This window comes from Ahaetulla prasina, chromosome 1 (assembly GCF_028640845.1).
Source record: "Ahaetulla prasina isolate Xishuangbanna chromosome 1, ASM2864084v1, whole genome shotgun sequence".
Classification (NCBI taxonomy): Eukaryota; Metazoa; Chordata; class Lepidosauria; order Squamata; family Colubridae; genus Ahaetulla; species Ahaetulla prasina.
Window position 1 is genome coordinate 219,386,635 of NC_080539.1, and position 24,300 is coordinate 219,410,934.

Here is a 24,300-nt window from a genome sequence, read left to right on the forward strand (position 1 = left end):
ACAGTTAATTTCTATTATTATTATTATTATTATTATTATTATTATTATTATTATTATTATTATTATTATTATTATTATTATTATTATTATTATTATTATTCTTGAGAAAAGTACTTTGGCATAAATTTGAAGTAAGCTAGTCAAAGAGACCAGATCTTTATGGCAATAGTATAATCTCTTCAAACAGAGATTTTACCAAAGATTTTTTCTGATTATTGTGTGGGAAATCTAGGGTGGGAAAGGAAATCTAGATATTTTTGATACAGATTAAATGAAGCATTGCCATGGAAAAAAGCAATTGTTGAAGACTGTAAAAAAAAATTAAGAGTTTTTTAAAAAAAATTAAATAAAGGCAGGAATATAATAATGGTTTGGGATGCAAGTAAAGCCTTTATTAAAAGTTACCTGATCAACATAATTCTGTATCTAAGAGGAAGAGAAAATACAAAATATTTTGGATAAAATGGAAAGAAGAATAATTAAAACACTCCCCAGGGAATACAAGCATCTCTCAATTAATTAAGAAAATGTTGGATAACCTTCTATCTGAGATGATGTAGGGTTTCCTGCCTGGGCAGGGGGTTGGACTAGAAGACCTCCAAGGTCCCTTCCAACTCTGTTGTTATTAAATGATGGAACATTTAAACAATAGCAGAAAGATATACTGCACATATATTTGTAAGGTAAAGGTAAAGGTTCCTCTCGTACATATTTGCTAATCATTCATGACTCTAGAAGGGCATGCTCATCTCTGTTTCAAAGCCAAAGAGCCAGCACTGTCCGAAGATGTCTCTGTGGTCATGTGGCCAGCATGACTAAATGCCAAAGGCCCACAGAATGCTGTTACCTTCCCACCAAGGTGGTCCCTATTTTTCTACTTACATTTTTTGCAAGTGCTTTTGAACTGCTAGGTTGGCAGAATAGAATAGAGTAAAATTCTTTATAGACCAAGTGTGACTGGACACACAAGGAATTTGTCTTGGTGCATACTCTCTCAGTGTACATAAAAGAAAAGATACATTCATCAAGAATCATAAGGTACAACACTTAATGATGGTCATAGGAAACAAATAAGCAATCAAATCATACTAGGAAATTGGGACAAGTAATGGGAGCTTACCCTGTTACACGGCACTAGGGATTTGAACCGCTGAACTACCAACATTTCGATCGATAAGCTTAGTGTCTTAGTCAGTGAGCCATTGCATCCCCATAAGATATATTTGTATGGCAGGGCAAAAAAACACCAGTTAAACATAAGGTATTACAAGATGGAGAGGTAAGAAGAGGGTTGGGCCTACCCGATTTAAAATTGAAGATGATTGAACTAAGAGACGGTTAGACTGATTTTTTTGATTACTGAAAATCTGCACTTAGAACTTACTGTAAATTTGTTATAGACTTTTTGCTTGAAACAAAAAAAATGAACATGATTCATGGTTTTGATAATTAGGGGAAAAAATCTAGATAACAGATAAAAGAGATTTTTGTAACCACAAAGAGACAATTTTGTAATTGTACTTGTATTTGCTGCAATGAAAATTAGAAGCTGCTTCTTTCTATTTTTTTATCCTTTCTTTTGCACTTATGTCTTTCTTTTTCTCTTCCCTCCTCTCACTCTTTTATTTTATATTCTTTTTTATCTTCTTTTAAACACACACACACACACTCACTACAAGCATCTGTTTACAGCTAAAAAAAATTCTTGGTTCGGAATGCATTCACGTAATTACAATCCTACAGATGGCTACTTAACAGTACTTCCCCTCCCAGCCAAAGTACTCAGATCTGATAATGCACAGAAATTCAATCACAGTTTTGGTCAATACATTAGTTTACATTTTTGTGTAATACCACTTACCATACTGATAGCAGGATCAGGCCAAATTTCTTCACAGATCCGCCATATGGATTCAACCGCAGATTAAATGATAATCTCCAGCAGAGCCTTTTGTTCAGAAGTACATAGTCTGAAATTAGAAGAGATTTTTTTAGTTGTTTTACAAGACAACAATATTAAAACTTTAGGACAGTGTTTACTTTGAGAAGTCCTTTTCAAAACAGTATGTAAGGAGCTTATACTGAAGTTACATTTGGGGTTTTTGATTCCATTCATACAGGCAAAAATGTTGATTACCCCTAAAGGGCTACAGAATCTAGAGAAGAAATAAAGAATAATAAGCCAAAGATGAAAAGCCTGAGAAGAAAGATAACCAAACCAAACCCAAAAATAGTCAGGACAAGGGATGACAGATGGGACAAAACCAACAAGAAGGGGCTGAGGTTGAAAGTCTTTTTGTTGCCTCTGTGTTTTGCTAATATTGTAGAATTGAAATTGAAATGCAAATACAATATAGTGCATATTCCATTTTAACAATTTTAATGCATTGGTAATGGAATGTAAATCCGCTATAGTAGAAGGCACTGAGTCACACGAAGTTCTTATGAATTTGGACATCTGATCCTGCATTATCTGATTTTCTCTGAAAGGTGTTTTCTATTTGACCTATATCAGAGTCTGAATCTACACAGCCAATCAATTGATGGATTACAGCAGACTGTCCTACTTCAAGAACAAAACATCTTATCATTAATTTGATCACTAATGATCATTAATCATTAAAACTGTGTGTGAACCAACTGGTTTTTGGCTTAAACCTGTCACCAATGTATGCATTTTCTATGGAGAATTTTTAGCTATCTCTAATATGGGATCCATGAACAACTGTTTGTAGACCTTTAATTTAATAATATTTGCTTCTTTGAGGTTTCTGGAATTTTTGCCTATCTTTGCTGGAAAACATTATCAGAGTTTTATATGATTCCTACTGCTACACAAAGGGAGCATAGATATTTCCATTTGTATAGCAGACACTTCTTGAAATTGGTGTGCAGTTTCTTATATTCTACGTAAGAATTTTGGTCCACTATTCCGTAGAGATCTGCTTCAAATTACATTTTTTAGAATAAACCAATTTGAACCAGTTTGGTATAATGGTGGTGCTGGTCTACAAACTAGGAGACTATAATAGGGAATGAGTTTCAGCTAGTCATATTCAAGGGGTGAAATGCTCCCGAATCGGACTGGATTGCCCGATCTGGTAGCGATGGCGGCGAGTGGTTCAGAGAACCGGTAGCAAAAATCCCTGCCCCCCTCCTGCCCAGCTGAGCTGCGTGATCATCAGAGGTTTTTTTTTTACTTTTAAAAGCATTTTTTCTTGGCCGAAAAAATGTTTTTAAAAGTAAAAAAAATGCCTCTGATGATCGCGCGGCTCAGCTGGGATCGTCAGAGCCTTTTTAAAGTATTTTTTCTATAACCTCTTCGGCTGAAGAGGTTGTAGAAAAAATGCTTTTAAAAGTAAAAAAAAAAGTTGGCTACACCCACCCAGTCACATTGCCCCCCACCAAGCCACGCCCACAGAACCAGTAGTAACAAATTTTACATTTCATCCCTGTCATATTCTCTTAGCCCAACCCACCTCACAATGGGTGTTGTTATGGGAAAAACAGAAGGCGACAGCATTAGATAAAGTACTTACGTAGTCTTGAGTCGATGAGATAGATGATAGATATATAGACAGATAGAAAAAATGAAAATCTAACAAAAGCAGCAAATAATAATAGTAATAAGTGGAGCACCCAGTTAGTTGCTGTAAGATCATACAGATTGATCACAAACAACAAATTAGCAACAATGGGGCATTGGAATATTTGCAAGAAATACATTTGCCTACAAACAAGAACTGAGTGGGACCACAAAACAGACAAAGTAATAGAAAATGAAGAAGCTAAAATGCTCCGGTACTTTAGAATTCAAAAAGACAGGCAGCTGCCATATAACATGCCAGCCTTAACAATTGTCAATAAAGACAAAAAAAGTCTTGCCAAGACATCGCAGACAGCAGAACACAAGGAAATGAACTGGAGAAAATCACAAAATATAAAGACCTATGAACAGAAGTGGAAGAAAAGAAAGCAAAGTATTACTATTGCTATTACCAATAGTAATAGGTGCATTGGATGCAGTTTCAAAACATCTGGAGCACCACTTGAAGAGCATTGGCACTGACAAGATCAGTACTAGTAAATTGCAAAAGACAGTTTTACTTGGAATAGCTTACATCCTGACATGATAACTTTAATATTATTAAACAACATCTGTTTATCCCAGGTCCTTAGGCCCAATCCAATCTAAACATCTGGCTGACTGTGTGACTAAAAATAATAATAGTAATAAGTGGAGCACCCAGTTAGTTGCTGTAAGATCATACAGATTGATCACAAACAACAAATTAGCAACAATGGGGCACTGGAATATTTGCAAGAAATACATTTGCCTACAAACAAGAACTGAGTGGGACCACAAAACAGACAAAGTAATAGAAAATGAAGAAGCTAAAATGCTCCGGTACTTTAGAATTCAAAAAGACAGGCAGCTGCCATATAACATGCCAGACTTAACAATTGTCAATAAAGACAAAAAAAGTCTTGCCAAGACATCGCAGACAGCAGAACACAAGGAAATGAACTGGAGAAAATCACAAAATATAAAGACCTATGAACAGAAGTGGAAGAACTGTGGCAAAAGAAAGCAAAGTATTACTATTGCTATTACCAATAGTAATAGGTGCATTGGATGCAGTTTCAAAACATCTGGAGCACCACTTGAAGAGCATTGGCACTGACAAGATCACTACTAGTAAATTGCAAAAGACAGTTTTACTTGGAATAGCTTACATCCTGACATGATAACTTTAATATTATTAAACAACATCTGTTTATCCCAGGTCCTTAGGCCCAATCCAATCTAAACATCTGGCTGACTGTGTGACTAAAAATAATAATAACTGTTCAGGAACTGACACAATATTTTTGTAGGGTTTGGTTCTGGGTTCTGACTTGACTATTCCAAACTTCTGAATTTCTTCTTGGTGTCGTAGAAAGTTAGCACCCACCCTTCCTAGAAGGAGGATATATTTTAGAAAATATAATACAATACAATACAATACAATACAATACAATACAATACAATACTATACAATACAATACAATACAATACAATACAATACAATACAATACAATACAATACAATACAATACAATACAATACAATACAATACAATACAATACAATACAATACAATACAATACAATACAATACAATACTATACTATACTATACTATACTATACTATACTATACTATACTATACTATACTATACTATACTATACTATACTATATTTCCCTTAAAAGAGAAATAGAAATCTTAAGGGAACTCAGAAACTCAGAGCCACAATTCCCTGCCCCCAAGCAGATACTAACCTGAGGCCAGCTTTTAGAAATGCAGATTTGGTAATCCATTCAAGACAGGATATTTTGAACAAAGGCAGAATTAAGTAGAATGGTAAGATCAGAACTCATTCAAGATACAAATTAGGAAAACCAATAGGACACAATAGGAATGGCCCAACACCTTTTCAGGACACAAGCCTCCTCATTACATCATCTCAGAGAGTCCAATCTTCAATCAAACTTAACTCAGACAACCTAAAAAGTTAGCTATGACCCCTACAGCAACCAATAGAACACAGGAACAGGAAACTCAAGGGCAAGGCCCAAGAGATGGTATAAATCAGGGGTCTCCAACTTTGGCAACTTTAAGCCTGGCGGAATTCTGGGAGTTGAAGTCCGCCAGGCTTAAAGTTGCCAAGGTTGGAGACCCCTGGTATAAATAACCCTCACTCTCCACTCCCTATGGTCAGCTAACCAGAATCTCATGTGCTTGGTGGTTCTGCTTCACCATTAAGCCATCTTTCCAATCAGCCTCCATATTTCCAATGTCTTCCTCCCCACTTGGAACTGAACTGGATGCAAATTTCTTCCAACAGTGTTTCCTTTACGGAGATAAAGTTGTTCAGATCCTAAAGCAGCAGATCCCTGACAGTGGATAGGAAGTTTCTATTGTGGAATCCCTTGCTTGGTTTTCTCTGGGTATTAGATAGCTCCAATATATTGTCTCTGTATAGAATATTTTCCCCAAATTCTGGTGTATCACCCAGTTGCTTTCTCAGGACAAGCTTGAGGTAAACATCAATTTTCTTGATCGTGATCCATGATTTTTGCCTTGCCATTTTCTTTTGATTTCCATTTTTATCCAATGATTTAATAGCGATATAGCTAAGGCAAAATAGGACTGCAGATCTATGGCTGTCTCAATACTCTGTGAATGGGTGAAGCTGCAGAAGTTTAGAAAATGTTTTATAACCTTTCCAGACTGAAAGACATCAATGACTATTTAACAGAGGTTTCTGGAAATTTATTTGGAGCGAGGAATTACATGCTTGAAATATAGGTAGTGAGAACACTTTGATGAAGGGTATCAAAGTTTGGTGGATTTATATACAGCAAGGCAGACTCAAATCAGCCATCTTTAATACAGTTTCTAGTTACTGCTGTAATTGAATTGACTGAGAAGGGATTGATTTTACAGACTGGTACATCACATATTGGATGGCTTTCTGATCAATCAAATGAAACAAGGACAAAACGTGGCCATTATTTGTTCCCTCAGCCTCCCTTTATTTATCTGCACCTCCCTTTATTTATCTGCAGGATCCGTGTGAGGCTGCAACAATATTCAAGAGCAAAGAGATGCAGAAATATGCAGATTTTTTTAAAAAAATGGGCAAATGTTATTCCCTTCTGCTCCCTCAGCAAATGGAAGACTCTTCATCAGCTAGTGAATGCTGACAAAGCAGAATATAGTATTCTTATTTGTCACGAAGCATTGATGGAGGCATCATAGCATTTATTTCAGTAAAAACCAAGTGTGGGGCCAAGTAACCAGCAGTTCCAGAAGTTTCCCTTATACTGAATGCTATTTACCTCAGATATTCTCCCTACTCACCATGAATTCTCTGAATACAATATCGCATATCAATTTTTCAGATGCACTGAATATTAATTAGGTACTGGTACTTTTATCTTTCCTGATACGAACGAAGTTGGAATTCATCTCTGGCTACTTTCCAACCCACAGCTAAATTAAATCACTTTCTCATCACCAACCAAGATTTTATGTCCTAACAGAATTTCTCCCTTCTGCCTGAGAGAGCTGTGCAAGCAGTGTTTGAAAATGATCGCACTGTATGCGTGAGATGCATTTAAGATTGTATTAAGAGTCAAATGAAAGGAGACAATGAGTAGAAATACAGTTAACTTTAATTAAAATTTAAATCCAATAAAATGGCAATCAGGAAAAAAGAAACAACTCCTCCTTATACTCTCTCTCTCCCCCTCCCCAATATTCAGCTGAAGTCAAAATTCATCTGAACAATCCCTCTTATCCCTTCTCAGTCTTAAAGAAGAACACTACTTTAAAATGTTGAAAAATGAGGAAAGGACTGTGTGGTCTGAACAGCTTTCCAATGCTAATATTTAAAAGGAGTCACTGTGGAGTGGTCATTGAATTTCCTTTCCAGGAAATAGTGGTGCTTGCCCCACTCAGTTTCAGAGGAAGGTGATAACACTGGAGCACCCCAACAGTCCTAGTTATGATATTTTTAATGAGTTAGAGCAGGGGTGTCAAACGCAAGGCCCACGGGCCGTATCTGGTCTCCTGGATGCTTAGATCTGGCCTGCAGGGCTGCCCTGGAAACAGTAAAGGACTGGCCCGTGGTCCCTCCTGCAGCCCTCTGCCAGCAAAAATGGAGCTCATGGGGGCCGTGCGCAGCCCCTCCCGAGCTCCGCTTTCATTGGCAAAGGGCTGCAGGAGGCCACTGGAGCCAAACAAGAGTTCGCGAGGGTCACATGGCCCCGCAGAGCTCAGTTTTTGCTGGCAGAGGGTTGCAGGAGGCCGTCGCAGCCAAAAACAGAGTGTTGTGCCTCACCCACCCTCCTCTCCTCAGCCGGGCCCCTCCCATCTCCTGCTATCTGAGCCAGAGACTGATAGTGAAGAAGAATGGCCTGGCATGCCTCCAGCCCCCAGCCCTGGCACCATGCCCGGACAGAATGAGCAAACAAACCTCCCTCCTACAGCGTGTGAGCACGAAGCCAGCCACGTGCTAGAATTGCCGGCAGCAAAGCAGGAGGACGGAAAGACACAGTGGACGGATGCCCGCTTCCGGAGAATGGAGAGGCGACGTCAGCAAAAGGAAGGGAGGGGCAGGCCTGGATAAGTGCTGAGTCATGGAGCCACACCCCATGGCCTATATAAAGGATCTGCTTTTTGGCATTCCTTGAGTCAAGCAAAGTCTCATCTGGTTGCTGAAGTCACACCTTGGATTCCTGCCTGCCCTGAGAACTCAGACAGGAATTTGGCAAAGCTGCAGAGGCTTCGTGGCCACGCTTGATACAAACTTCCCAGACCCGGCCGTCAGAGGAGGAGTGGGACACGACACAGAGCTCTGGAGTCTGTTTTTGCTGGCAGAGTGTTAGGGCCACCAAAAGTGCCCCCAACATGAATGATGTCAAGGTGGCCATGCCCATCCTGGCCATGCCTTCCCCTGAGGTCAAACACAACCCTGATGCAGCACACAAATCAAGTTTGACACCCCTGAGTTAGAGGGGTATGAAAATTGACTATAGCTCTAGAGATCACATGTGAGAATGTTTCTTCTCCTCCTCCTCTTCCCCTTCATCATATCATCATCATCATCACCACAGATGAAGGCTAGGATGAAAAAGGCCAAATGAATGGTTAAAAAGGAATGTGCTTTGTGAAAGACCTGAGGAGAAAGAGAGAGAACTGATTTGTGTCTAATGGATTTCAATTTTCTTTTTTTCAAGAGAAACTAGATGAATCAATGCTATTAATGTCTGTGGGAAAATGTAAGATTCAGGTAGTCCAATGGCTTTTCTCAGTTTCTAAAAAGCAAAGAATTGTCCACACATACCTATATGGATTTTTAGTGGAGTTAAGCACAGGGCCAGATGTTTTGCTAGATCTGAGTCTCAGCTGGTCCTTTGCAATTCCCAGGTATACAACTGGGAATTGTATACAACAATTTCTTTAGTTAAAAATTTATATTATTAATTGAACAAGTTCTAATTTATAGCACTTTTTAAATATGAATTCTTTAGGCTCTAGATGAGACAATTAAAGGTTTAGAAGGCTATCTGGATTATGTTGATTAAAATCCCCAATGAGCTCAGTATCATATAACATTCTTTAGCATAATAACGCAGATAGGTATATATGAGGCAATTTTCTTCATTTTGTGTTGTCTTTATATTCCATCTCTATGATTATTTGTTATCTTAACACAATAAGAGAATTGAAAGGGATCTTGCTAAAGGACCTGTACTAAACACTGCTACGTTGCTCATGTAAACCTATTTCCATATCTAAAATTTTCTTTTAATCTCTATCAACATGATGGTATCCTAATGGTCTTTTCTAATGTCTTTACTTCCTTTCTTAGAATCTAAAACAGGATGTCATCAACTGCCTAATGGCAAATGGTCTTTAAATCTTGCCCCACTTATAGAAATAATTTGGGGAAATACAACTTTGTGAAGTTGGACTAAGAAATAGTGAATAGCCTAAAGATGTTCACTGCGTTTCTATGAATAAGCATATATTTGAGCCTGGATCCTATAAAGAGGCTTTGAACCTAGTAAATGAAGGCCCATCCTTGAGAGGGCACTGCAGTGGTCCAGAATGGTTCTTTTGAAGGCTTTCAAACAAATTGAAAACATGACTAGTTTTCCACATGCATGATAGGGTTCTCTAAGAGTAAAACTTCCACCTTACAGGGACTTTTCTATTGAAGCAGTTTAAGATTGCTGGCTTAGAACAAATTGGAATCTATGGAACCTTTTAAATTGAATGCCTAGAGGAAGAATTTTACTTCTGAGAGTTTTACTTCATACTTCAAATATGCTCTAGAGTCTCCTTTGTCTAAAAAAAAAAAGGGAAGCCAATGAAAACATGTTCATTACAATAGAGTGCAGCAATATTTTGTGGGTCAAGAGCCACACTTCACAATTTGGAGGGGACAAGGGCCATATAGTGGGTTGAGAAATTCACAAAGGTCAATTGGGCTGGGTTTTTGTAAAATGTGTGTTTGTATCTTAATCTGGGATACATTTCTTTTCAAATGTACTCTGCAGGTTTCATGTAAGTCCTTCATCAGAATGCTAGGAAAGGATGCCTTCCATTTGCAACAGTCATGGGAACCCAACAGTGCATATGATACTGAGACCATAGGCTATTCACCCCAAATTAGCCAACTGCTAAATACATTTAAGATGTGACAAATTTGCTGTGCTTGACATCTCACTGATTTTAAGAGAAGCAGAGCTCATCAAATTATGACTGGATTCCTTCCAGCTTCTATAGCGTGGTGATGAGAAAAGAGTAACATTTAAGACTATATATAGTATCCTTGATATGCAGATGATACCACTCTAATGGCAGAAAGGGAAGAGGAATTAAAGAGCCTCTTGATGCGGGTGAAGGAGGAGAGTGCAAAAGTTGGGTTGAAACTCAACATTAATAAAACTAAGATCATGGCATCCAACCTTCTCAATTCCTGGCAAATAGATGGGAAAGAAATGGAGGTAGTGACAGATTTTATTTTCCTGGGCTCCAAGATCACGGCAGATGGGGACTGCAGACAAGAAATTAAAAGACGCTTGCTCCTGGGGAAGAAAGCTATGGCAAATCTAGATAGCTTACTAAAAAGCAGAGACATCACCTTGCCAACAAAAGTGCATATAGTCAAGGCTATGGTTTTCCCAGTTGCAGTGTATGGCTGTGAAACTTGGACCATAAGGAAGGCTGAGTGTCAAAAAAATGAGGCCTTTGAACTCTGGTGCTGGAGAAGACTCCTGCAAGTCCCTTGGACTGCAAGGCAGTCCAACCGGTCAGTCCTAGAGGAGATCAACCCTGACTGCTCTTTAGAAGGCCAGATCCTGAAGATGAAACTGAAATACTTTGACCACCTAATGAGAAAGAAGGACTCACTGGAGAAGAGCCTAATGCTGGGAAAGATTGAGGACAAAAAAAGAAGGGGATGACAGAGAATGAGGTGGCTGAATGGAGTCACTGAAGCAGTAGGCGTGAGCTTCAATGGACTCCAGAGGATGGTAGAGGACAGGAAGGCCTGGAGGAATGTTGTCCATGGGGTCGCAATGGGTCGGACATGACTTCGCAACCAACAACAAATAGCATCCTTGTGCCTTCCACTATTTTTTTCACACTACCCACCCACCCACCCCAGGCTTAGGATATCCCATACCTAATCTAAATTAAGCTTCTCCTCCAATTGAGTTAAACTATGATTCTAATGAATTGCTGGCAGCTTGCCCAATTATTCCCTATTTTAGCTCAGCTTGATGGGATTTGTAACCCAACAAGTCTACAGGCCACTAGATTAAAGAAAGGTTGGTCTACATTTTTTTTCTTTTTCTGAGCTTTTGGGGAGATTAATAATTGTTTCAAAATGGTTGGCAATCCAGAATAGAACCCAAGAATAACAAGAGCAAAACCAAGTACAAAAGACCCACAGGAGAAATCTTTGTAAAGTAAATCTTCATAATGGCTCAAGATGATTCATTATGAATATGGGTAGCAGGTTTAGATTTTAATTACCAGACTTTAATTACCAAATTTTCTCCTCTCCTTGGTTTCTTTTTCTTTCTTGGTGTTTAATCATATGTTGACTGATTAATTTTCAATGAGATGATCTATAAGAAATTGACAAATATCCAAATGTGCTTCCAAATACAATCAGTGTCTATAACAAACCCATCAATAATTTCCCCATTGCTAATAATAGTGTTATTTTATTCCTAAGTAAGCCTTGCAAACAAGATCAGTTTTATAACATTTTAATTGACACAATATATGAGCAAAATTATAGGGAGATAAAACCAATGGTGCATAAGAGGCCCATGTTGGCATTTCTGAACCTGTCCACTGGTTTCAGAACAAGCACAGTGAACTACAGATCTTGTGGCTGATTTAGTACACATGGATGGGATCTACTTGCCTAGTTCCAAATCAAGATGATCTGGTGATAGTGCAATTTTTTGCCTACAAAGTTATTGCAGCTATTACTTAGTGTTTATGCTATGGAGATTCTCAGTCATCCAGGTCATGGTTGTCCAAAAAGTGCTTTTTCAAGAGGCAATTGGACTGTCTGGTTTTTCTTTGAAAACATTTTGCTTCTAATCCAAGAAGCTTCTTCAGTTCAGAGCTGAAGAAGTTTCTTGGATGAGAAGTGAAACGGCTTCAAAGAAAAACCAGAAAGTCCAGCTGCCTCTTGAAAAAGCATCTTTGGGACTACAAAGTTATTGTTAAGCACTCTTTTTACAATAGATCTCATAGCAGAGATAGGAACACAGTTATATAACCTTGTACCAATTCTGTTTCCATATATAATTGGACAACATTGTTCCAGTATTTAAGAGTATCGGCCACAATATTTGAGGTTCGTTCATTTGCTGATCTTTCAATGTCACATACTATATGCAGTCAACTGTCAATACCCTTCTACAAATTTTGTAAGACATGTATCTATGCAAAAAAGAAATTGATGCAAAGTTAACATAAAAAAATGTGATATTAGAAGACCCAGTGAGGACTATGTCTTCCTACCCTTGAAATTCTGCTGTTGATCTGTACATTCCTATTTTCGTAGAATTTGAAAGTGAGACTGTAATGTGACATTTAGTCAGTACAATTTGTTAAAAAGTAGATATTTATTATCCATGACTTGGATCAGAGATACGTTATCATACTACACTTGTTTAACTTACCAACAGCAGGATATTTGTGATATCCTAGCTAACCCTACTTTATAACTCAGCCTTGTTAATGAAGTCATTATCATTGCCCACTCTTTCTTCATTTCAGTTCTCGTTGGCATGCCAGTCATGTTAATAAACCTGCAAGTTAAGATAAGCTGATGCATCTAATGAAGTGGCCCCCTGCTGAAAGCTCTTTGTGTCATAATAAAACTCCTTATCTTTAGAAAATGGGTTACAAGTTACAAAATATTATACCACAATCAAGTCATTAGACTATAAGACTACGCTCTGGAAGGCTTGTCTGACACGTTCATTCCTGCTTCATTCTTGCTCCAGATCAGGGGTGTCAAACTCGCATCGTCACATTGTCATCCTGTGACGTATCACGACCTTTCCCCCTTCACTAAAATGAGGGTGGGGTGGCCAGCATATGATGCATCCAGCCTGCGGACAGTGAGTTTCACACCTCAGCTCCAGACTTTGGCCTCTTTTATCTATTTGTTGCCTTGGTTGCAGTTCTTCCACCTGCCCCTTAAGCAATGGTGGGATTTCCCTCCCACACACCAGGTTTTGGGCCTAGTAAGCATCTCTGGAGCCTCCTGGGAGCAAAAATGGGCCACAGGGGGGCGTGCCGTCCCTCCTCCACATGTCCTGTTTTGAGCCTAGTAGGCCTCCCTGCACTTATCTGGGACCCAAAACGGGGAGAGTGGGGACTCCTGGAAGGGGCGGGGACGGGAGGGAAAACAATTTAACAACCGGTTCACCCAAATCCCACCACTGCCCTTAAGGCTATTCCCTCTACTATCTACATCCTGTAAATGAAGAGGGTCTGAAGCAGAAGGGGCAGAAGTCCAAATTTACAATTTCCACTGCAAGCTACCACCTTTATCCCCCTTGTGTGAGGGCAGCAATTCTGCCAGCCCCATTTTGTTGCAGAATCATGGTAAGAAGAACGCTGTGAGGACAGCGGTTTTAAATATTAAATAAAACAATTAAAATATTAAATTAAATTTAAATTTAATTAAATTTAAATTAAATTTAAAATATTAAATTAAATTAAATAAAACAATTAAAATATTAAATAAAACAATTAAATATCTCTCTTTTATCTTGGGGACGAAAGGAAAACTCATCCATTGGACTTACATTACTCAGGTTGGGGAAGACAATTCCTATATAGCACTTTATGAAAGCAGACAATCTGGCATTCATCTGATATAGCCTGAGATTCTTGAAAGTTTCAACAAATCATTACAAAGGCAAAGGCACATACACACTGCTTTACAATCTGCATCCATCACAGTGGTTTTTTTTTTTTTTTGAAGGAACCAAGGGCTATTCATAACACATATTGTAGGTAACAATAAACATTCTGGAGTTTTCTTTCTGTTAGGGATCAACCTGAAACTTCAGATTCTCCAGCTGAGAGAATCTTTACCTAGCCTGCAGATCAGGAATTAGCTGAAAAGAGCACAGCCGATAAGATGCAGGTGCAGGATGAATCAGACGTCCCAGAGCCGTTGGCTCTGCAACACACTACAAATGGAGGTGAGCAAAGGAAATAGAGCCACATCCATGCAATTTCTTTGATTCAGCAAATTAGGCAAGCTGGTTGGAAAGGCTACATCAAGGGGTGTCAAACTCGCGTTGCCATAGTGTTGTCATGTGATGTATCGTGACTTTTCCCCCTTGGCTAAACTGGGTGTGGGCGTGGCCAGCACGTGACGCATCCAACCCATGGGTCAGGAGTTTGACAGCCCTGGGCTACATCAATGAAATTGCTATTTGAGCAGTTCTTTGTGGCCCTCAATCTTGATAACCACAGCACTTAGACTTGGCTGTGAACCGCCCTGAGTCCTTCGGGAGAAGGGCGGTATAAAAATTAAATAATAATAATAATAATAATAATAATAATAATAATAATAATAATAATAATAATAATAATAATATACTGCTTCACGGTGTTTTACAGCAGTTTACAGGGTTAGCATATATGACATTTACAAAATATACAAAATTCCAATTTTGTATTGGAACTGGACCATTTTTGGATTATTTGTAAACTGGAAGTTTGTCTCTTTGGACTATCTGGAAAAAAAAAAGCTTTTCTGTTATCAATCCCTAAGTAGAATATTTGCAGCTTGCATCGTGTTTACATTATTACAGTTTAGGATTTATGACTTCAATAAGTACTTTGAGTTTGTTGCTGGCTGTGTGTGCATAATTGGCAGCACAGAGCAGCATCTGAAAGTGGATGATTTCTTATAATAACCCTCTCTTTCTGAAGAAATGAGATAAAAGGACAGATATAGCCTTGATAATAGACATAGATTTGTTTTAATCTCTTTGTCTCTCATAAATTTTTGTGCTAAACTGATTTATTCTCTGGGACATAGCCAGTCCCCATGGTCACATACAACATTTTCAGAACAAGATGTGACCACCCACAGAAATTCTTACCTTGGGAAGGACTTGCCAATTCCAAAATGGCAATTGAAGTTTAGCACATTAAAAAAAATCCTCAATGTTAAAACTGGTTGATCTCTCCATAATACCTAGCCTCTTAGCAATAGCAATAGCACTTAGGCTTCTATACCCCTTCACAATGCTTTACAGCCCCAAGTGGTTTACAGAGTCAGCATATTGCCCCCAACAATCTGGGTCCACATTTCACCAACCCCGGAAGGAAGAAAGGATGAGTCAACCTTGAGCCAGTGAATGGCCGAATTGCAGTCACCAGAAGTAGCCTGGAATAGTACATTCTAACCACTGCGCCACCACGGGTCATAGGCTACTTATCATTAACCTCTAGCTTTCCTTTTGGTTAAGTTGACAAAAATGAACAAAATGAAACCTGAGGTGCAATCAATCACTGTTTGACATTTAAAGACATACCGTATATACTCGAGTATAAGCCGATCCGAATATAAGCCAAGGTACCTAATTTTACCACAAAAACTGGGAAAAACTATTGACTCGAGTATAAGCCGAGGGTGGGAAATTTTTTTCGTAATGCCCTCCCGGAAAATCATCAATCCTCTGGCATCAGCCATCTGAAGCCTACTCCTTCTGGTACAATTTGCTTGACAAAAGTAATATTTCTTTCTCATTTCACGTACCTGTCTGGGAATCTGCCTCAGAATGGCTATCTCCTGCCCCTATAAGTCAGTGCCCCACTCCTATGTTTTCTAAGAATTTCATCTCTCGCCTCTTCTCACAAATTTGACATGAACCTCTCTAGGAACTGCATGCGTGCGTGCATATTTTGAATTAACTCTATAAACTCGATCCACATCCCAATTCATAAAGTCAACACCTCTCCCAAGAAATTCTCCCAACAGTTTAGTCACAACATCTCTCAAGTCTTCTTGGTCCACTTCTTCCAGATTTTGAAACCTAAGAAAATAAGACATTTTATCCATCTGTAGTCCAAGCACAGCATTGCCTGTCGTCTCCTCTCTTTTCTGCACTGCCCGCATCTCACCCTCCAGACCTTCCACTTTCTGCTTGTTTTCTGCTGAGACTTGTTGAGTGTCCTTTAAATCCTTTTGGATAGTCACAATTTCTGCTCTTATTTCATCCAGTTTCTTGTCCATATTAGATAACTTTTCCAAAATTCTCCATTTCTCCAGCAGTTGGTCTCTGACCTTTGCCATTTAAAAAATTTTTAAAATCCTCAGGCAAGCACAGTATCCTTGTAATTTCCTCCGGATCCACCAGGGGCACTCACAGGAGCAACGAGTCCAGAGTACAGTTAGTCAACCAGGAAGTCAAGGGAAGTGATGTCATCAAGATTCTCATAGTGAAGGCGGAAGCTGGACGCCACCATTGTTCCCCAGAGGAGGGGGCCTCAAACCTCCCTCCTAAATTTCTCCATCACCTCTTCTCCAGAGCTCCACAAAACCGTAATCTTGTTATTTTAAGTTCTCCTCTCTCCAAAGTGATTCGTGCTCCTTCCAGTCGCAGGAGAGAAACCCCCGCACTCCGGAGCACTCCACCACATTTGCCGATATCTCCTTCCTTCTCCCTTCCTCAATTCTTCTCCGTTCCTGTTCGCCACCAGGCTGCTGCAATTATAAATCCAAAGCCCGGTGTCACGGGCACAGCGGCCCAGGCGACGACCAAAATAATGGCCGCGGCCTGAGGCCTCCGAACCCCTCCGAGCCTAGGACGCGCCAGCATCGGTCCCCCCAGTCCTGTATATCGGCTGGGAGACCCCTGGCGAGCCGTCCGTGCGGCAGGTGTCCTTTTCGGAACACCTGGCCCCTAAGGGCCTCGGAGGCGGCCGGATTCGGACACTGGAGGCAGGAGAGGCACCTCCAGATGTCCGTTGCCGCCGGATACCGGAAGTCGTCTCACAAAATTCCAATTTTGTATTGGAACTGGACCATTTTTGGATTATTTGTAAACTGGAAGTTTGTCTCTTTGGACTATCTGAAAAAAAAAAGCTTTTCTGTTATCAATCCCTAAGTAGAATATTTGCAGCTTGCATCGTGTTTACATTATTACAGTTTAGGATTTATGACTTCAATAAGTACTTTGAGTTTGTTGCTGGCTGTGTGTGCATAATTGGCAGCACAGAGCAGCATCTGAAAGTGGATGATTTCTTATAATAACCCTCTCTTTCTGAAGAAATGAGATAAAAGGACAGATATAGCCTTGATAATAGACATAGATTTGTTTTAATCTCTTTGTCTCTCATAAATTTTTATGCTAAACTGATTTATTCTCTGGGACATAGCCAGTCCCCATGGTCACATACAACATTTTCAGAACAAGTTGTGACCACCCACAGAAATTCTTACCTTGGGAAAGACTTGCCAATTCCAAAATGGCAATTGAAGTTGTTTAGCACATTAAAAAAAAATCCTCAATGTTAAAACTGGTTGATCTCTCCATAATACCTAGCCTCATAGCAATAGCAATAGCACTTAGGCTTCTATACCCCTTCACAATGCTTTACAGCCCCAAGTGGTTTACAGAGTCAGCATATTGCCCCCAACAATCTGGGTCCACATTTCACCAACCTCGGAAGGAAGAAAGGATGAATCAACCTTGAGCCAGTGAATAGCCGAATTGCAGTCACCAGAAGTAGCCTGGAATACTACATTCTAACCACTGCGCCACCACGGGTCATAGGCTACTTATCATTAACCTCTAGCTTTCCTTTTGGTTAAGTTGACAAAAATGAACAAAATGAAACCTGAGGTGCAATCAATCACTGTTTGACATTTAAAGACATAATTATCAACCAAGATCATTTGGAGACTTGGCTTTACAACATAGTTGGTTCTTGATCTTTTAAAGAAATGTCAATAATTTTTAAGATTACAAGAGATCTAATTGGGTTCAATTTGGAAGTCCAAGATGAGGCAATTAAAATACAACTTTCACATTGGAATTTGGCTTATTTATTTATTATATTTATTATATTATTATTGTATTATATATACATTATGATATACTGTTAATTGGCCTGGCAGCAGGGACGGGATTTATGCAAAAATGCCAATATATTTTGATTCTTGTAGATGACATTTTTGCATAAATAATCATGCTTTTGTGCACTGGTCAATATTATGATACACTGTATTAGATTATTCTGTTTTGTTTTGTTTTTCTTTCCCAGGATTATTAATGATTTCTTAGATTTATATTTTCTTTCCAGCCCCAAAATCAGAAGCATTTCAGGGAAGTTTTATAATAGAATAGAATAGAATTTATTGGCCAAGTGTGATTGGACACACAAGGAATTTGTCTTGGTGCATATGCTCTCAGTGTACATAAAAGAAAAGATACGTTCATCAAGGTAATATACAAGATGCTGGGACATGATATTATGTCTGAAGTCCCAACGTTTTTGTAAGTGCATCTGAGTTACACGTACATTTAACAGGAGCTGGCCTGGCATCACAATGCCACGCCTGACATCTTGATGATTTTGAAACAAATGCCCTTTACGGTCTTCCGAGTTACTTGATGGACATTGAGATTTTTATATTTAAATCGATAACAGAGCTTGCTAATGCTTTACCAGAATGTATATATATGGTGCAGTGTCTTATCACCAACATACAATACAAATCCCAAGCAAAAATGAAAGAAAACGCATAAGCTACATGGACAAAATGATCGAATGAAGTACTTTCTCCCCTCTGCCCCCCTCCAGTATTTATAGATGATACTTTAAGCCCAATTAACAAGAGGTCTGACATTGTTAGAATGGTCAATCAGCATCCAAGGTGTGAATAGCGTATTCTGAGTGACAATACAGATAGTCCTCAACTTATGACCACAACTGAGTCCAAAATTTCCATTGCTAAGCAAGACATTTATTAAGCGAGCTTTGCCCCATTTTACGACTTTTCTTGCCACAGTTGTTAAGTGAATCACTGCAGAAGGGTACAAAAGGTAATCACATGACCCTGGAACCAGTTGCCAAGCATCTGAATTTTGATCACGTGATCATGGGGATCCAGCAAAAGGTCGTAACTGTGAAAAACGGTCGTAAGTCAACATTTTTTCAGCGTCGTAACTTTGAACAGTTGCTAAATGAACTGTTGTAAGTTGAGGACTACCTGTACCCAGCCTGGGATCCCACCAAGTTGCATCAAGGCAATTCAGTCACTGAAATTCGTTGCATTTATACAGGGGCAGGGAACTTGCAGGGCTTCCTAAATCAATCCAAAGTTGACAGAATATTCAAATCAAGCAAACCCCTAGCAGTGCAATTGTCAAGGTTCCAAGTAATACACCCATAGTAAACAGAACTCCGAGGCAAGCAGGTTCCTCAAAGAACAGGTTTATTGGACATATCATATTAGCACAGACTGTTGAAAACCGATTCTAAAAGTTCCTGTGGTTTTCACCTAATTAAAAGTAAAAGTCCACCCCCCTTCCCCAAACCATCAGTCACATGGTCCAATCAAGGTGCTGTACTGTTGCTTGGAAACTTCATTCCTCCATTCTTCAGCCACCTGTGGGAATGTCCTTGGCTCTCAGGGGAAACTATACAAAATCCCAGCTATCTCTATTCCCGTCTCCCTATCCCTCAGCATCATAGTGGTAATACTGAAGTCTCCAAGATGGCCTCAGTCAGGCCAGCTTCAGAGTTGACAGCAATAGGCAGGAAGAGAGCACAGGAGGCTTAGCTGATTAGCAAAAGAACCTCAGAGGGAGACCCAGCAAATAGCTGCCTTGTGCAAGGACCAGGGCAAAGGGTGTCACCCTCAGTGAAAACAAAGTGCTAAGGAAGCATCTGGTGCAATCCTTCTTCCTCTCTTGGACGGGGGAGTGAAAAATGTTCCAGTTGCCATAACGGAAACCCATTCAGCTCTATTGATTTTCATTGTTTCCCAGGATGCTCGGCTCAAAGGTCTGAATTGGAACAGGTACATGATAGATGAAGCGTACAATCCATGCACCGGGTTTTTCTGCATACAATTAATTATTTTCGGATGAAAGATTAGTGGTCTGCAACTAAGCGCTTACTCATTTGAAGTCTGATAAAAATTACCTAAACCATTCTCTGGATTATGATGAATTTTTGCAGTACAACAGCAAGATTTTTTTTCCTTTTTTAAAAAAAGGCTGTTTGTTTGAGTCTCCAAACCTGCTTTCTTCCCCATTCAATCTTCTGTCAGTGTAAATTTTTTTCTCCATTACTTTTTCCTGCCTCGAAATCAATGATCCGCTAACCAGGAGTGTACAGGAAGGGAGCCTCGAAATATTACTATTGAAATATGTTTTACCTGATTAGTCTTACTGCCTTGAAACTGCCTTGAAAATATTGATCCGCCCGACCTTTTAAAATCCTTACGTCTCGCAGGGGTCACCTTTGGAGTGGTTGCAGAAGGGAGTGAAGAGAAAGTAGGAAAGTAGAAATATTTGTATGGGGGTTTTCAAAGCGGAATGTCATTAGCCTTTCCCTCAGGACAAAGAAAATATCAAGACTATCCTCTGCATATTTCATAGACCTTATAACCATGTCAAAAACAAAACTGATTGGTTTGGGATACAAGTAGTCCTTGACTTACAACCACACATTCAGTAACCATTTGGAGTTACAACAGTACTGAAAAAAAAACGACCTAGGAGCATTTTTCACACTTCCGACTGTTGCAGCATCCTTTCCCAAAATTTGGATGTTTGGCAAACTAGCATGTATTTATGACACCTTTGCAGTGTCTTGGGGTCATGTGATCCCCTTTTGCAACTCTCTGGCAAGCAAGTCAATGCGGAAGGCAGTTTCACTTAACAACCGTGTTAACTGGATTACGTCAAGTGCCTGATCTTCGGACCTTTCGCCGTGAGCTGAAAACATATTTATTTATTCAAGCGGGACTGGCCTAATATTTTTAAATTTTAATTGGGGTTTTATCATTTTAGGGTTTGAAATTTGAAATTTGAAATTTTTAATACTGGCCATTTTTTCTAATTTGCTCGGTTTTAAATTGTTGTTTTAATTGTATATTTTTATATTTCTTATCTTTTGGCTGTACACCGCCCTGAGTCCCTTGGGAGAAGGGCGGTATAAAAATTTAATAAAACTAAACTAAACTAAAACTAACTTAACGGCTGCGGGGATTCACATAACAATTGTGGCAAGAAAGGTTATAAAATGGGGCAAAACTCACTTAACAACCTGTCTTGCTTAGCAATGGAAATTTTGGGCTCGGTTGCAGTCGTAAGTCAAGGACTATCTTCACTGGAAAATCAAACAGATTTTATGATGATCAGGGAAAAAGAAGAAATGGAGGACTTCAACTTGTCAGTGCTGTAGTGGTGAGTAAGAAGTTTAGAGCCGCATTCTACAAACTCGTCCTCAGAGGTCAGTTGGGGACCAACTCCCACGATTGTTAGTGGTCAAAAAAAAAGCTCCCCCCCCAAAAAAAAATACGGTTTGAGAAGAAGACGTAAGATTAGATGTAGAAAATAACAGAAAGGAAGATGGAAGTGAAATAAAAGGATCTGTTTTTTGGAAAGAAAAAAGGAACTTTTCTTTCGGAAGCCAGTCTTTCTCTGCTATGTAGATTCTTCTTCTTATACAAAAGAACCTCAAAGGTGCACAGACGAAAGAGGTGACTGACTTTGGGAAAAGTATTTGTTTACTCACATTAAATCCTTCTTTCTTTCCTATCTACCTGCATGAAATGTTCATCACCATCGTCGCTACGTATGGGTTTGCAGTTAAATTTAAGCCATAGCATCATTGTGGCTCTTCTAGAGTTGGCTTCTGCTGACACAAAACTATATGCATGGCTTGAAGCATCATTTGGTAGAACATGATGATGCAGTTTTAATGTTCGAAACAATGAAATGAAGATTTGAAGCCCTGCAGTCATTGTAGTGTTTTTTTTTTATTTGCATTTATATCCCACCTTTCTCCGAAGACTCAGGGCTGCTTACAACTGTGTTAAGCAATAGTCTTCATCCATTTGTATATTATATACAAAGTCAACTTTTATTGCCCCCAACAATCCGGGTCCTCATTTTACCTACCTTATAAAGGATGGAAGGCTGAGTCAACCTCGGGCCTGGTGGGACTTGAACGTACAGTAATTGCAAGCAGCTGTGTTAATAACAGACTGTCTTAGCAGTATGAGCCACCAGAGGCCCTAGTAGTAGGGGGGGAAAAAGGAGAACTGGGTGTTCTATATACCACCTAGTGTAATAATAGGAAGGAAGGAACGAAGGAAGGAAGGCACTTCTGCATATTCCTTACACTCTGTACTGGTGATTCTCCTACCCACTTCCCACAGGTGTGAGGTGATCCTTGCCTTGCTTTGGTTGACATTGTGCCTTGACTTGGACTTACTTTGATTGGGAAACTTTCAAGTGCCTTTTGGACTCATTGGCCCTTGCTCTGTGGTCTAGGATTGGCCTGCTTGTGGTTGGATTTAATTGGGAGAATTCTGGGTTTTTGGTGAAGGGAGTTGCAGGGGCATATTAATAAACCCACTAAACCACAGGTGTGAGTGTGAGTGTGAGCAGGACATCACATGCAGTGACCAGTACTGAATATACATTAAATAAGAGCGTATCATATTTAACAGTCTCATAAACATTTTCTTAAAAGCCTGCCTGCAATTGCAGCTCTTTTAAATGTACTTATTTCCGTTTTTCAGATATTGCCCGCATGGAGTGAATTAAGAGGCAATTTCTGCCTCGCGTTGCAGTCATTCTGTTTTTGTTTTATCATTTCTACAGGCAATCTGTATTGGGTCCATATCTCTTTATTTTGTAACTAGTTCCAATTCCCAACTAAAATGCAATTTGCAGCTCTGGCAGACTTCAAACTAAGGACAAAAGAGATGGGTAGAAATAACTTTGTGATCTTTAAGTATGTTTTTTGTTTCATAGCTGAAGAGAAAAATAGCTTTTATCCCAAAGAAGTCTCAGCTGGCCATTTTACACCAGACCCTAAATCCCTCCTAAGTCCAAATCTGTGAGCCATTTTGTGGCAATCTGTTATCACACTGAGGGGCTCTTTGAACATCCAAACTAATTTACTGATGCAACCGCAACACTTAGCCTATTATTGAGTTTTTAATTAATAAATCATTACAATTCCACAGTTGCAGCAAATGAGAATAAACTGCAGTGTAGGATGAAAAAGAAAGTACTTAAATGTTCATTAAAGGAAATCCCAAAATCTAATTAAAAAGTATTTGGGGATTTTTTTCCTGGAGTCAAAGGTCACGGGTGATTCAATATATCTTACATATTTGAGAAAGAAATTCAGCAACACATTCACAGAAGAAAGCAAACTGACTCATGTTTTTCTCCCATACAAACGTTCTCCTGATAGAATCTAAGAGCTTTTATATACCTGACAAGACATTCTGAATTGGAAAGGAAGGCGTGCAACATTTTTATCTCTAATGAATTGAGAAGGTTCATTAACTCTGAAGTATTGTTCTTGTGAGTTGTATTCTTAGCAAATAAAATTTATTTCTATAGTACAATAACTTTATCCTTTACTGTATTTCAGATCAGGCACTCATTGTGCCAAAGACGAAAGGCAACAAGTAATGGAGCTACAATTAACTTTATAGAAGAGTAATTAAGTTGATTTCATTGCACTATCTTTACTCAACATATTTCTTTTCTGTAAATGACATTTCCATACTGTGGCAGAAGAAGAAAAAGAAAATGTGCTCTAGTTAAAAAGTAGGCATAACGTAATATCAAATGCTTTCCATTAGTGGATGAAGAACTAGGGGCTCTAGACCAGGGTGTCAAACTCAAGGCCTGCAGGACGAATCCGGCCTGCGATGTGATTGGATCTGGCCTGTAAGGCCATCTTGGAAAATGTAAGGGGCCAGCCCACGTCGCTTCGGCCCAGTCTACCTGTGTCGCTTTGATCTGCCCGGTCTACCCCCATCGCTTCGGCATGGTCTACCCAATACAAAGAGGAAACATGCCAGCAGTTTGGGGAGTGGCGTCAAACTGCTGGCAATGCCCACCCAGTCAGCCCAGCTGGTCCCGCCCAAGCTGGTCCCCCACATTGATGCAGCCATCAATGAAATTGAGTTTGACACTCC

At 39.3% G+C, this 24,300-nt stretch overlaps 1 protein-coding gene across 1 annotated transcript in view; it reads right to left on the minus strand.

The window, feature by feature from the left end:
- B3GALT1 (beta-1,3-galactosyltransferase 1) overlaps positions 1–24,300 on the minus strand; it is a 460,687-nt gene that overhangs the window by 119,473 nt on the left and 316,914 nt on the right. Inside the window, exon 3 of the mRNA XM_058191300.1 lies at positions 1,862–1,970. The gene's annotated coding sequence lies outside the window, so the exon portion shown is untranslated. The remainder of the gene's footprint in view (positions 1–1,861; positions 1,971–24,300) is intronic.